The sequence below is a fragment of the Glycine soja genome, chromosome 18, assembly GCF_004193775.1.
Source record: "Glycine soja cultivar W05 chromosome 18, ASM419377v2, whole genome shotgun sequence".
Classification (NCBI taxonomy): domain Eukaryota; kingdom Viridiplantae; phylum Streptophyta; class Magnoliopsida; order Fabales; family Fabaceae; genus Glycine; species Glycine soja.
Genome location: NC_041019.1, coordinates 48,787,516 through 48,802,650, shown reverse-complemented (window position 1 = coordinate 48,802,650; position 15,135 = coordinate 48,787,516).

Below are 15,135 nucleotides of genomic sequence, written 5' to 3'. Positions count from 1 at the left end.
TGTTTAAATTGATATAAAAAAAATAGTTCTTATAATAATATAGTTGTTTATTGTTCTACTTTAAAATTAAAAAAAAAAGTTCCTTGTTTTGCTCTTTATAATTTTTTGTTTTATTTTAATCTCGTCATCTATATTATTGGATAATATAATTAACAAACATTGAAATATAAGGGTGACGTTTCCTAAATATATATAATTAAGTTACTAAATGAAAATGTTTCAATATGAGAGGAATTAACTTATGTAAAAAGTTTATCATTTTGTAGGGACTTTTAATATAAGTGAATGATGTCCCACTTTAAGATAGGAAATACTTTTGAGTTCAAAATATACTTTAAAAATTAAATCTATATACATATTCACCTCACTTTAACACAAAGTCATGTATGGTTCAAATTTGCGACAAACTGATATTTAAATAATGTTAGGAAGAACTCAAATATGTATTTTATCATTTTAATATATTCTTTTTAAAAAAAATTATGACAGTGAAAATTAACAAAAATAAAATTGAATGACAGGAATTAAAATCTATCATATTTTCATGGTCTAAGAACATTCAGTAAAAAAAAAATAACATGTATAATACCTCAAAAAAAGAAAGAAGCATATATATAAGAAGAAATTATATTAAAGACACTATTACTCTTTCAATAGGGATTCTATTTTAAATTGGTGCAAATCAAAATCGTGCTACTCATCATTCATATTTTATAAATTTAAATGTTATTTTTGTTTGTTCACGACTCTTATAAATTTTACTTTCTAAAATATCTTTATTTCCACCATATTTAAGAGTTAACAAGATATTACCCCAATCTCTCTTCAATGATCTAAATAAATAACTTAAATTTAAATTTATATTTTATCTTCAGCTGATTATATTTTCGTAAAAGGAAGTGTGTTTATTTCTAGTATATATATATATATATATATATATATATATATATATATATATATATATTCAATTATTTATACATAAAAAGAAAAAGCTAGGAAACATAAATGGTGTTGAATGCTATGAAAGAATAATGGTTGTTATACTTTTCTTTTTCCTCAAAAAAGAATTTGATTTTTTTTTTTGTTAATTGATGTGAGTGTTGCATATCTCGTATTTCCTAGTTTCTCAATCTCTCGTCAATATGAAATTCCATTTTTAATTTTTCCCCTTTAGGCGTAAGTTTTAGTTCTTCACATATTCCTCAAACGAGGCTATAACAGGAAAGCGATACTGACACTTGTCAATATTGTTTGGGTTCCATTGAGGATATATGATAAGAACAGAAGCACCATGTGAGTGTTTTCTTAGTAGACATAGCAACAAGATGGGACATGTACGAATATGTGATTCTCTTGTTTTATTTTTCCTTCTTCAAAATCATTTCCTTATTCATCTTTATTCTTGGCGTGAATGGAACCTTTTTCTTATAATTAAAAAATATACATAAAAATAAGTTTAAAAAATTAAATAATGCTAAATATATTATTTATTTAAGAAGTCAAATTTAAAAAATTAAATAAAGCTAAAATTATTTTTTTAAATGAAGAAAATTTAAAAATAGAATAAAGTAAGAATATTTTAATAATTATATGTCGGATGTGAAGACGAATACAGATACAAGACAGGTAGATACATACACATTCCTATTCTTATTTTAAAAGATTAAATATTACTCATATTTATACTCATGTCTGATCAAATTAATAATTATCCATCAGGATGAAGAGAAAATAATCACCACATGTATGAGTTTGTATGAGATGTATATTTCTTAGGCCTACCTTCTCATTAGGAAGGAGGCATAACTACCCAAGTCATATATAGTCCATAAAGATGAAGTGCATTTTCTAGAAGATTGACATAGCTTTGCATCAAGTAAAAATTTTATTAAGAAAATAAAATTATTAATGTCCTTTTCAAGCCCTTTATTTCTTTCGGATATTCATTCATCTTAAGATATTTGGAAATATGGTGGGGTAGGTGCAGTACACCCACCAAAGTATATTGACTGACAATTCAATTTTTAAATAATATATTAAATATCGAAAACTTGTTTGATTGTTTAAAGTTGCTTGGTTTTTATGTAAAAGATCATATTTTTACTTTTGGCAACCCTATTATTGAGAAAAACATCCTCAACATATAGAATATGTATCAATTTTCTAACCACTAGACATTTTTCGGAACAACAACTGAGGAAATGTTCCCTAAACACAAGTAACAATTTAACTGTAGACAATTCTCTTATCAATGATTGCAAAATCATTCTTAAAATAGAGAATAAGCAACAGAACACTCACTAGTCGCTAGTCCATAATTTCAAAAGAAAAAAGGTCACTCTGGTAACTATTGTTAAATGTTAACTTTTATTAAACTATGGGCATTATTTAAAAACACCTATAGAGTATATGGGTCTAATGAATCATATATTCGACACCTCTGATTTGCATTTTAGTTTTTAAATATATTTTTATAATTTAATATAAGTTAATGAAGACCTTTTTTTATGGATAAGTTAATGAAGACCTGAATCATTGTTAATAAGTAAAGATATATTTAAATTTTTTAAAAGAAGACTTTTCATTAAAAACATTAAATTATAAGAATTCTTTTAATAGTTTAACTAAATTATGAGAACTAACGCATTAATTTAATTACACCGTTGATATATGTTAATTCTATGATTTATAATATTTTAATAAATATGATAACTTTAATATATTTAATAATCAATTAGTTATCTTTAATTATTAAATTAGATCATTTAATTGATTTTATTTTTCAAATTATTTATTTATCAAAATTACTAACAATAATATATTTTTACAATTTTTTCGTGTAATAAAATATAAATTTATTTGTCTTTATTTATTATTTTCATAACAATAGTTTATTTCTTACTCGTTAAAAAATACGCTTATTAGAAAATAAAAAATAAATGTATAATGTAATTATGATTTAAACTTATTTATAAATTTTATTGTCCTATATTCCTTATTTTATGCATTTATTGTAAAAGTATTATGTAGTATTTTTTTTAACCTACATTAATTATGAAAAATGTATATCATAAGTAGAAAAAAATGAGTTTAATTTCTATACAATGTAAAACAGTTTTACATTATCATCTAATCATAAATCATTGATAACTATGAAATTTGAGCAAAATTGAAAGTCATTTTTGGCTAATAATGATAATAGTTTTTTCATTTTAGTAGTGTTTTTAATGAAATTACGAAAAAATTAACATCTGTGTAATTTTTTATTAGCAGAAGTAAAAAAAAAAAAAAAGAAGAATTAAAAAAGTGTTTTAGAGGGAACTTGACGATAAAATGTGGAAGAAAAAGAATTGAAGAAGAGTGGAAGAATTACACAACTCGCTCAGTGTGCAACCCAGGCTCAGCGAATAACGCTCGATTAGCGGGAGGTTTTAGGCTTAGCGTGATGTCTCGCTTAGCGTGCAATTCTCGCTCAGTGCGCAGAACCAGCTTAGCGCAAGAAGGCCCATGAGGAGAAGCCTAGTGTGTGCTTAGTGCACAGATGCGCGCTCAGTACGAGGTCAGCGTGAAAAGTAAGCTACCTTAGGCCTATAAAAGGAGAAGGAAGCAGAAAGAAAAGACACACTGAATCTCAGAACTCTCCAGTGTAGAAATTCAAAGCCTGAGTCTATCCCTAAGGGGAAACCCTCTTTCCTTAGTCATTCCCCCTTTTTCTTGTTATTAGTCATTTATCACCTTCTCTCATTAACCCCTGAAGTGTAAAGCCTCTCATGGCTATGTGAGGTTAAATCCTCATTGTTGGGCGCCTGGAGGCCAAAAATGCTTGTAATGTAATTCTCTGTCTATTATCTAATTAATGTTATTCTATTTCCATTATTCTTCTATGTGCTCATCTATTATTATGGTCTCATCATCCATATAATGTTTAGAGGGTAATGCATTGAAAAATGGTTATTTTCTAAAGATCTAGGGAAGAGTAACTTAATAAATTCATTGCTAGAAATAGATTAACATTTATTTTGCCCACAAAATTTTGCATCTCTTATCTTAATGCAGTTTGTTATTTTACCTTTGCAAATAAATTTGGGGGAAAAAGATAAATAAACTAGGCCCTTCGTGCGGAAAACTAAAGATAGGGTAATTTAGTAGATGCGGGTGGAAACAGGGAACTCATTAATTAGAGAAAATCTTTTACATTATATTATAAGTAGTTTTGGAATACTAGGCCCCCAACATCATTGCATTCAGATTCTATCTTTTCACATTTAAATTGTTATTTGTTTTTTCTGTTAATTTTTGCTTTGCTTTGCCTTATTCCAAATTTCACATTTACAATTCATTCTCTCTGTCTTCTTCTCCTTCTTTCCATTGCTTAATAATTGGGTTTGAATCACTTAAGTACAACCAAAATCCCTATGGATTCAACACTTGGACTTCCATTTTAACTTGTGATAAAATTGGTACACTTGTTAATTTGTTAACAAGTTTTTGGCGTCATTGTCGAGGACTTTGATTTTCTTACTTGGTTGTTACAAATCCCAATTTGAGAGCCGTCATTCTTTATTTTTTATTTAAATTTATTTATTTATTTGATTTTTTTTAAAAAAAAACTATTTTTAATTTTTCTTTATCCACTCTTATTTTATTCTTTATATATATATATATATATATATATATATATATATATATATATATATATAAGTTTTAATTTTTATTGTGATAACCTGCACGGTAATGTTCTCTTTTGTGTATGCGAGAAAACAGCCTTGTTGTTCCCTTGGACCTAGAGATTGAAGCAACTTGCAGAAAGAACAACGCCGCAAGAAAAAAGAGGGAATAACTAGAAGTGCAAAGTGATCAGGAAGAGGGAGGACTTTCATCATCCAAACTATCCTCTCCCTCTTTTGCTACAAGTCCACATCCTTTCTTTGAAGAACACATCATGGCAGAAGATCGTCTACAGAGGATGACGCTAAAGGACTACTCTAGCTCCACCACACCTCAATACTTCACTAGCATTGCTAGACCAGATGTGCAGGCAGCCAACATCTCATACCCACATTCCCTCATCCAACTAATTCAGGGGAATTTGTTCCATGGCCTGCCCAATGAAGATCCATACGTACATCTGGCCACATACATCAAAATCTGCAACACGGTGAAGATAGCAGGAGTGCCAAAAGACGCTATCCGCCTCAATTTATTCTCCTTCTCCTTGGCCGGTGAAGCAAAAAGATAGCTTCACTTGTTCAAGGGGAATAGCCTGCAGACATGGGACGAGGTGGTGGAGAAGTTCCTGAAGAAATACTTTCTGGAATCTAAGACCGCAGAGGGTAAGGTGAAAATCTCATCCTTCCACCAATACCCTAATGAATTACTGAGTAAAGCACTTGACCGCTTTCATGGATCACTCCGAAAGACTCCTACACATAGGTTTAGTGAGCCAGTTCAGCTCAACATCTTCATTAATGGCTTGCGACCCCAGTCCAAGCAGATCCTTGATGCCTCAACCGGTGGAAGATCAAGCTAAAAATCCCAGAAGAAGACATGAAGCTAATAGAGAATATGGAAGCTAGTGATCACGCCATCCTCCGTGATCGAGACTACATACCTACAAAGAAAAGCCTTCTTGAGCTCACTTCTCAAGATGCTATGTTGGCTCAAAATAAGCTTTTGGCCAAGACCTTGGCGACCCTCACGACAACTATGAGTAATCTTCCTCAACAACTACATGCAGTGCAACCTTCATCAGTCATACACAATGGAGGATGCAACATTTGTGGAGGTGCTCATAAGTCAGGCTCATGCATGGTTCAAAACGATACAACTAACAAGGTTAACTACATGGGAAATCAGAATCGTCAGGGATTCTATCAAGGCGGACCACCGGACTTTTATCAGAGAGTTAATTTTTCGCAGGGCCAAGGTTGGAGATCTTATCTAGGGAATAATTTCAACCAAGGAGGACCATCTCCTCAGCCTCCTAGCCAAGAGCTAAGTTGTCAGGAGAAACCCACTAAGCTGGAAGAATTGCTGGTATAGTAATCACATCAGAAAAGCATTAATGTAGCAATCAGAAATATGGAGGTTCAAATGGGCCAATTAGCTCAAAAAATAGCTGAAAGGCCCACTAGAATCTTTGGGGCCAACATTGAGAAAAATCCAAAGGAAGAATGCTGTTAAACAAGTAGCCTCAATAACTTAAGAGGGGGGGTAAATTAAGTTTAAAAAATTCCCCTAATCAAATTTTAATTCTCTCTTGAATCAGAATATGCACACTCAATATAAATTAAGTAAAAGAATGATTCAAATAAAACTTCTTCAAAGCAAAAATAAAATGCAATAAATTAAAGAAGTTTGAGGGAAGAGAGAATGCAAACTCAGTTTTTGTACTGGTTCAGCCATGCCCTGTGCCTATGTCCAGTCCTCAAGCAACCCGCTTGAGATTTCCACTATCTTGTAAAATCCTTTTACAAAGTCTGAACCACACAAGGACACCCTTCCCTTGTGTTCAGAAACCTTTACAACTTAAGAGACTCTCAGTTTCTTGAACAACAATCGTTTGCTTTTGAGTAAGAAGATTATTTCTCTCTTGAAGAGAAGAATATTACAAGATGAAGATTGTATAAGAATCCTTATAGATTTTGCAAGTGTTTGGCCAAGGCTTTCTTTTGAGAGGATAGGACAATTATTGTTCTGAAAACTCTAAGGAAATTTGAACCCAAATCACCTATTTATAGGCCTTTGGTGGCCTTTCAAAATCTTGTGAACAGTTGTGACTCTTAGGAGTTATTTTTAAAATTTTCTCATTGGTAATCGATTACATAAATGTGGTAATCAATCACAGTTACTTATGAAGAGTTATGACTCTTCAGACTTGACATTCAAAATTTCGTATTTGGTACTCGATTATAAAACTGTTGTAATCGATTACAGGTTTTGAAATTTAAATTCAAAATTTCTAAAAGCTGTTTAAAACAATTTTTATCTTCAGGTAATCGATTACATCTTTTGTGTAATCGATTACACAGTTTAAAATTCAAATTCAAATATATGTAAATTGTTTTAAAACTCATTTAGCTTTTGGTAATCGATTACATCCTCTGGTAATCAATTATCAAAGAGAAAAACATTTATTTCAAAATAGAGTTTCACTTTAATCCTTTGTAAAATGTTTTGAGGAGTTAATCTAAGGCCAAACCTGTGCAACCTCATTTAAGGAATTCTTTTAACACACTATGGACTAATTGTTCATCATTTCTCTTGAATTCTTGTGATCTTGACTTTGACCAAACTTGAATAGCTTTCATCTTTGGCATCATCAAAACTTCATATAACATATGCTTCTACAAATGCAAGGCAGTCGTCACCAGAAACCAAAAGCAGGAGGGTGAAGAAACTGACGAAGTGTTACAGGATGCGAGCATAGAGAAAGAAGAGGATGCTGAGGAGGAAGAAAAGAATGAAAAGGTTTCAACACAGAAGACCAAGAGTCAACTAGCCCGGGAAGCCAAGAGAGAGATACCACCAGTTTCGCTAAAGGAGGCACCGTACCCTCTGGTGCCATCAAAGAAGGACAAGGAATGCTACTTCAAGCGGTTCCTTGACATATTCAAAAGGCTAGAGATTACTATCCCTTTTGGAGAGGCCCTACAACAGATGCCGCTATACTCAAAATTTTTAAAGGACCTCCTCACTAAAAAGGGAAATTACATCAATAGTGAGACCATTTTGGTGGGAGGCAATTGCAGTGCGGTGATTCAAAAGTTGCCTCCTAATTTCAAAGATCCAGGAAGCGTCACAATCCCCTATTCTATTGGGGATATATCTGTAGGTAAAGATCTTACTGATTTAGGAGCAAATATCAATTTAATGTCATTTTTCATGTGTAGGAGAATAGGGAACCTAAAAGTTGACCCCATTAGGATGACACTCCAGCTGGCAGACCACTCCATCACCAGACCATTTGGAGTAGTAGAAGATGTCTTGGTCAAGGTCTGCCACTTTACCTTTCTGGTGGACTTTGTGATCATGGACATTGAGGAGGATGAAGAAATTTTGCTGATTCTGGGGAGACCATTCATGCTGACCGGCAAATGTGTGGTAGACATGGGGAACGGAAACTTGGAGCTAAGCATGGATGATCAGAAGGTCACCTTCAACCTTTTTGAAGCAGTTAAACATCCCAACAATAACAAGCCATGCTTCAAGGTGGAGGCAGTCGAGCAAGAGGTAGACCACGCTATGCAATACCTAACTATTCACTCATCATTGGAAAAGGCTCTAATAAAGGAAGTTGTGATGCAATCCTACCCCCAAGGGAATTGGATAGAAGACTCTAAGGTGATTGGGCCAGAGATGCAAGAAAAGGCCCTAAGGTTCTCATGAGCCTTAGGGTAGATTTTGGGCCCATGGGCTAAGTATGAGCCCACTTATCTTTGTACATATTAGATTAGGATTTCATTATTTTTGGGTCTTGTATTTAGGGCTCCATAATGTAGGTAGGGTATCCTAGAAATGTAGGATTTTTCAACCCTTGTATTTTAGGGCACCTATACTAGTTTTTGTATTAGGGGTAGTTTTGTAATTTCACATGCATTAAGTGAATATTTGATGTGTGTGTTGAGAAATAAATTTAATTGAATTGGGAGAAGTCCAGTCCAATTTAATTTTAGAGGGGGAGGTAAGCATTTGCTTGCTACACCCCATTGCCACATCATATAGTCACACTTTGTGCATATCCTTCATGCTTTACATGCCTCAACCTAAGCACACTTAGTGGAGAATCTTGGACTTGATCTTGGATTAGTGGGCTGAACCATAGCTAAAATTCACTAATCATAATTAGTGAAATTTTGGCTACACAAACTCAATTTCAAATTCAAGTGAAATTTGAATAGAAATTCAAATTTCCCTCCAATTTTGTTTGACACTTAGGCTATAAATAGAGGTGATGTGTGTGTATTTTTTCAACTTTGATCATTTGAGAATTAAACTTCAAAGTTAAGACCTCTTTTGTGGCACAAAATTTCGTGCTCCCTCTCCTTCTCCCTCCATTCTTCTTCTCCTACCTCCAAGCTCTTATCCATGGCTTCCTATGGTGGTGAGCTTCTTCTTGACTCATCTTCTCCTTGAAGTGGCGTCTCCTCTCAACTCTTCTTCTCCATTCCCCTGCCATTAAAATTCATGAAGCAAAGGACTCCATTGATGAAGAAGATCCAAGGCCTACAAGCTCCAATGGAGCTACATCAAGTTGATTGCCTGACCAATGACGAGGAAAAGGATCTGGAAGCCTGCCTAGAATACTTGGAGCGACTCAAAGAGACTTATGAAGGGGAAGATATTATTGAAGCCCTAAAGGAGGACATCCCTCCAGAAAAGCCAAAATTGGAGTTGAAGACCCTACGAACCTAAAGTATGCCTTTCTAGAGGAGAACGAAGTCAAGCCAGTTGTAATCAGCAGCAACCTCTCAGCAGAAGAATAAGCACGATTAATGGAAGTTCTCAAGAAGCACAAGGAGGATATTGGGTGGCACATCTCAAATCTCAAGGGAATCAATCCGGCCTATTGTATGCATAGGATCATGATGGAGGAGGAGTAGTGAGACAACCATAGAGAAGACTCAATCCATGCATGAAGGAGGAAGTAAGGAAGGAAGTACTCAAGCTACTAGAGGCTGGACTCATCTACCCTATCTCTGACAGTGCTTGGGTGAGTCCAGTTTAGGTGGTGCCAAAGAAAGGAGGTATGAATGTCATCTGCAATGAGAAGAATGACCTGATTCATACATGGACTGTCATCGGATGGAGGATGTGCATCGACTATCGAAAGCTTAATGAGGCAACCAGGAAAGATCATTTCCCCTTGGCTTTCATGGATCAGATGCTGGAGCGGTTAGCAGGACAGTCTTTTTACTGTTTTTTAGGCGGGTACTCAGGATATAACCAGATTGCAGTGGATCCTAAGGACCAGGAAAAGACGGCTTTTACATGCCCTTTTGGTGTCTTTGCCTATAGAAGGATGCCATTTGGGTTATGTAACGCATCTGCCACTTTCCAAAGGTGCATGCTAACCATCTTTGCTTACATGGTGGAGAAGTGCATAGAAGTCTTCATGGACAATTTTTTAGTCTTTGGGCCTTCCTTTGATTGCTGCTTGACAAATCTAGAGATGGTGCTGCGAAGATGTGTCGAGACCAACCTGGTACTGAACTGGGAGAAGTGTCACTTCATGATTCGAGAAGGGATAGTTTTGGGCCATAAAATTTTAGCCCAAGGCATTGAGGTGGATAAAGCAAAAATTGATGTCATCGAAAAGTTACCACCACCAGTAAATGCCAAGGATATTAGAAGCTTTCTTGGACATGTAGGTTTCTACAAAAGATTCATCAAGGACTTCTCCAAGATAGCCATGCCATTAAGCAATTTTCTAAATAAGGATGTCGTCTTCAAGTTTGATGAAGAATGTCGTGAAGCCTTTCAGACTTTGAAGGAAAAATTGGTATCTGCCCCAATAATGGTTGCACCTGACTAGAGCAAGGAGTTTGAGTTGATGTGTGATGTCAGTGACTATGCTGTGGGTGCAATGTTAGGACAACGGCAAGACAAAGTCTTCCATGCTATATATTATGCCAACAAAGTCTTGAATGACGCACAAATGAATTATGCAACTACTGAGAAGGAAATGTTGACCATCGTCTATGTTTTAGAAAAATTCTGATCCTATCTGGTGGGGTCCAAGGTTATAATCTTCGCAGATCATGCAACCATCAGACATCTTCTCACTAAGGCAGACTCAAAGCCAAGATTGATAAGATGGGTTTTGCTGCTCCAGGAGTTTGATATCGTCATTAAGGACTAGAAAGGATCCGAGAATGAGGTAGTTGACCACCTTTCTCAGTTGGTAAATGAAGAAGTGAGGAAAAATGAGAGGGAAGTAAAGGAGGAATTTCCAGACGAACGTATGTTGGCGGTAGCTAAAAGACCCTGGTTCGCAGACATTTCTAATTATAAGGTTACGGGGGTCATTCCACAGGATCTCAATTGGCATCAACAACAGAAGTTCCTTCATGATGTCTGCCTTTATGTCTGGGATGATCCGCATCTATTCAAGAGAGGGGAAGATAATTTACTGAGGAGGTGTGTAACCGGAGAAGAAGCCCAAAGCATTCTATGGCATTGCCACAGTTCATCATATGGAGGCCATTATAGTAGAGATGGGACAACTGCCAAAATATTGCAGGCCGGATTTTTCTGGCCCTCTCTTTTCAAGGATGTCCATAATTATGTGCTTCATTGTGACCAATGCTAGCGAACAGGAGGAATTTCCATGAAGAACGAGATGCCATTGCAGAATATCATCAAGGTAGAGGTTTTCGCTTGTTGGGGAATTGATTTTGTAGGGCCTCTACAATCCTCATACGGGAATATATACATCCTAGTAGTTGCATATTATGTGTCCAAATGGGTGGAAGTCATATCCACTCCGAAGAATGATGTCGGGGTCGTGATTAAGTTTCTAAAGAAGAATATCTTCTCCCGCTTTGGAGTTCCCAAAGTACTAATCAGCGATGGAGGGACCCACTTTTGCAATGCACAACTACAGAAGGTTATGGGCCACTATAATGTCAGACATAACGTGGCTTCACGTTATCATCCTCAGACCAATGACCAGGCATAAGTGTCCAATAGAGAATTAAAGAGAATCCTAGAGACCGTCGCGTCCTCAAGGAAAGATTGGGCAGCAAAGCTGGACGACGCCTTATGGGCATACAAGACCGCATTCAAGACTCCCCTAGGCCTACCACCATTTCAGATGGTCTATGGGAAAGCGTGTCACTTGTCGGTGGAGCTGGAGCATAGGGCCTACTAGGCCCTCAAATTCCTGAATTTTGACGGCTCATAGTCCAAAGAGAAGAGAAGATTGTAGCTACTGGAGTTGGAAGAAATGAGGCTTAATGCATATGAATCCTCCAGGTTTTATAAACAGAAGATGAGGATGTATCATGACCAAAAGCTGCAAAAAAGGACCTTTTAGCCAGGACAATAGGTATTATTGTATAATTCAAGGTTGCGGCTTTTTCCTGGAAAGATCAAGTCCAAGTGGTTCGGGCCATTCGTGGTCAAAGAAGTAAAGCAATCTGGAATAGTGGAGCTGATAAACCCTGCCACATCTAATCCTGAGAAGACATGGATCGTCAATGGTCAGAGGCTGAAAGTCTATCATGGGGGTGATATTGAGAGGCTAACCACCATCATCCCTCTTCAAGACCCGTAAAAAAAGGGGTTCCCGAGTCAAGCTAGTGACATTAAAGAAGCGCTTACTGGGAGGCAACCTAGCAATTCTTGCCCCTCTTCTCTTTTCTCTTCTCTATTTTTATTTTATTTTCTTTTCCTTTAATTTCCTTCATGCATAGTTATTTTTCCTTTCAGGAATATATGGAAAAAAACGTCACTCAGGCGCTAAGCACCCTCACAGCGAGATTCATGCTTAGCAGGCACTCTCCCGCTAAGTGCAAAGGAATTTCAAATCTGGGAGGGAAGGCCAAAGGACATCGCCCTTGGTGTGCTAAGCGGGCTGGGCTCGCTAAGCACGAGCATCATTAATGCACAGTAATTGTAATATTGCCTGCTAGGCGAGTACCACTCGCTAAGCTACAAAACTTTAACTATAGGCAGTATGGAGATTGCCCAAAAGCCTTTCCCTTCCTTCATCTCTCTTAAGTGCAAACTAAATCTCCCTCGTGCTCTCCCATTCTCTCTAGTTCTCACCCAATACTTTACTATTCAAGCGAACCACCCCTGCATTCCTGTTATTACTCACTGACCATCATTGCATCACAAAACTTCATCCTTTGGAGATCCTTTTATTGTTAGAACCCACACACAAAGCATACAAGGTAGTTGGACATCTATTGAGTTGTTGAAAATCTTATGTGTGTTTGATCTTTTGTAGGTTCACTCACGCTAAGCCCGTGCCTATGGCTTAGCTAGAAAAGACGTTCTGGGCAAAGTGTTCTGGATAATTTTTTGGTGCGAACTCGCTAAGCTGCCATCGCACGCTTAGCGAGTTCCTGAAGTCTGGAGAACAGCTAACAATGTGCTAAGCGAGCAAGCCCCGCTTAGCGAGTTCATCCATGGGAAGGTAGGCAGATGGGTTTAGTGGAACTCCTGGCGCTAAGCCCCACAGGCTCAACGCCCACTCATGCTAAGCCTCCATTCCAGTGCTTCTGGGCTTAGTGAGCCACTCGCGCTAAGCCCACAGACTTTATGCACTGGTGCTAAGCGCACTCTGGCGGCTTAGCACCCACGCTATAATTCACCTTTGCTTTCTGCACCCCAATTTTTTACTAACAATACTCCTTGTTTCCGGTATTTAGCATATGGCTGCTAGAAAAAGGTGTGTTGTGCCCGCTCAGCCTCAGGAGGGGGAGCTTGCATGGGAATCCTCCTGATTATCCTCAGAGATTGCATGGCACATGTACCAAGACAATGTTCACCTCTGGAACATCCTTCCAGAGAGGAACGTACAACTCACCCCCACTATGTTCGACGAATTTTATGGGGAGCTCCAACACTGACAGTGGCATTGCAAGCTCACACGCCTCCTAGAGAAGAGGATCAACGTTGCTTTAGTACGTGAATTCTACGCATATGTGTACGATCCAGAGGATGGCTCGCCTATATACTACAGGGTCAGGGGACAGGTCATTCGATTCGACGTTGAGACATTGAACGACTTTTTAGAGACCCTCATTGTCATTCTGGAAGGGGAGGAGTACCCCACATGCTCCTAGTACCTACACAACTACCCTGACCACCAGGCCATTGAGGCAAAGCTATGCACTCCAGGCGGTCAGTTCATTCTTAACACTGACGGAGCCTCATGGAAGCTACTTAGGAAGGACCTTACTACATTGGCTCAGACATGGAGGGTTCTAAGCTACTTCAATTTGGCTCCCACCTCTCTCACACCTCAGATCTGAATGTGGATCGGGCATGTCTCATCTATATTTTGGTGTCGCAAATGGACATCGACTTGGGCAACATGATATCTGGCTAGATCACACAGATTGCCCAGTCTAGCACCTCCCGGCTTGGCATTCCTGCATTGATCATGACATTATGCGATATTCAGGGGGTCACCTCAGACACCTTGACCTTTTAGTCGCTCAGTCATGTGATCAACTTAGCACACATCAGGAAGAACTACTGGAATCCAGCAGATCCTTCCATTACCTTTCCAAGATCGAGGAGGGTTCAAGCCAGAGCAGCACCAAACGCACCTCCAGTCCTTTCACCAGCCAACCCACCACCCGCAGTTCCACCAGCCTTCGCCATCCTCCTCCCAGTCAGAGCCGCTAGCCTAGATGATACGAAGCATTCACCTAGGCCAGCGCTTCATTGTTGAGAGTGTTCATCATCTCTCCACTCACTTGGCCATGGACCCTCCGCTCATGACGCCAGAGGACTTCCTTCAGCGAGTCACCTGGCCAGGAGACCTGCCCTCACATGATTGGGGGGGTGAGACCTCTAGCATCAAAGATGTTGTAGATACCAGAGCTGATACTAATTATGTTGCAAATGTTACAGAAGCTCAGGACACGTGGGACCCATGGTCCACACAAGACTGAGGAGTTTCTTTTGTTTTGCTTTCTTTATTTTAGTTGGCTTTATGGCTTTCTTTAGTTTTTATGTTTCTTTCTGTAGTTTTTCTTTTATTTTGCTTTAGTTTAAAATTTGGTGTACCTTTCTTTTCAGTAATGATAATTTAATTCCAACAATTATTTATTTTAGTTATTAAATAAATAAAATTGCATGATAGACAAAGGGAATCGATAAGTAGTTGTTACTTGTTCTCAATGAATTGATGCATGAGATGCACTAATGAGATGATGGTGAAAGTTCTGATTTTTGTGAGCAGGTGTCATTGTGAGTGAGGAAGTAGGAATCGAAAGAGCAAAAGTAAAGAGGTTAGCATGCCTGAACGAAAATCATAGTAGGGTAAGCCAAGCACTTCAATAAATGTTCGGTGAGATGTGTGAACATATAACTATGAGAGAACGATTGTTCTTAATTTCTTGACTTTGTGTGATTCTCAGACTGTTTGAATACATACATAGGGTGGAAATGATC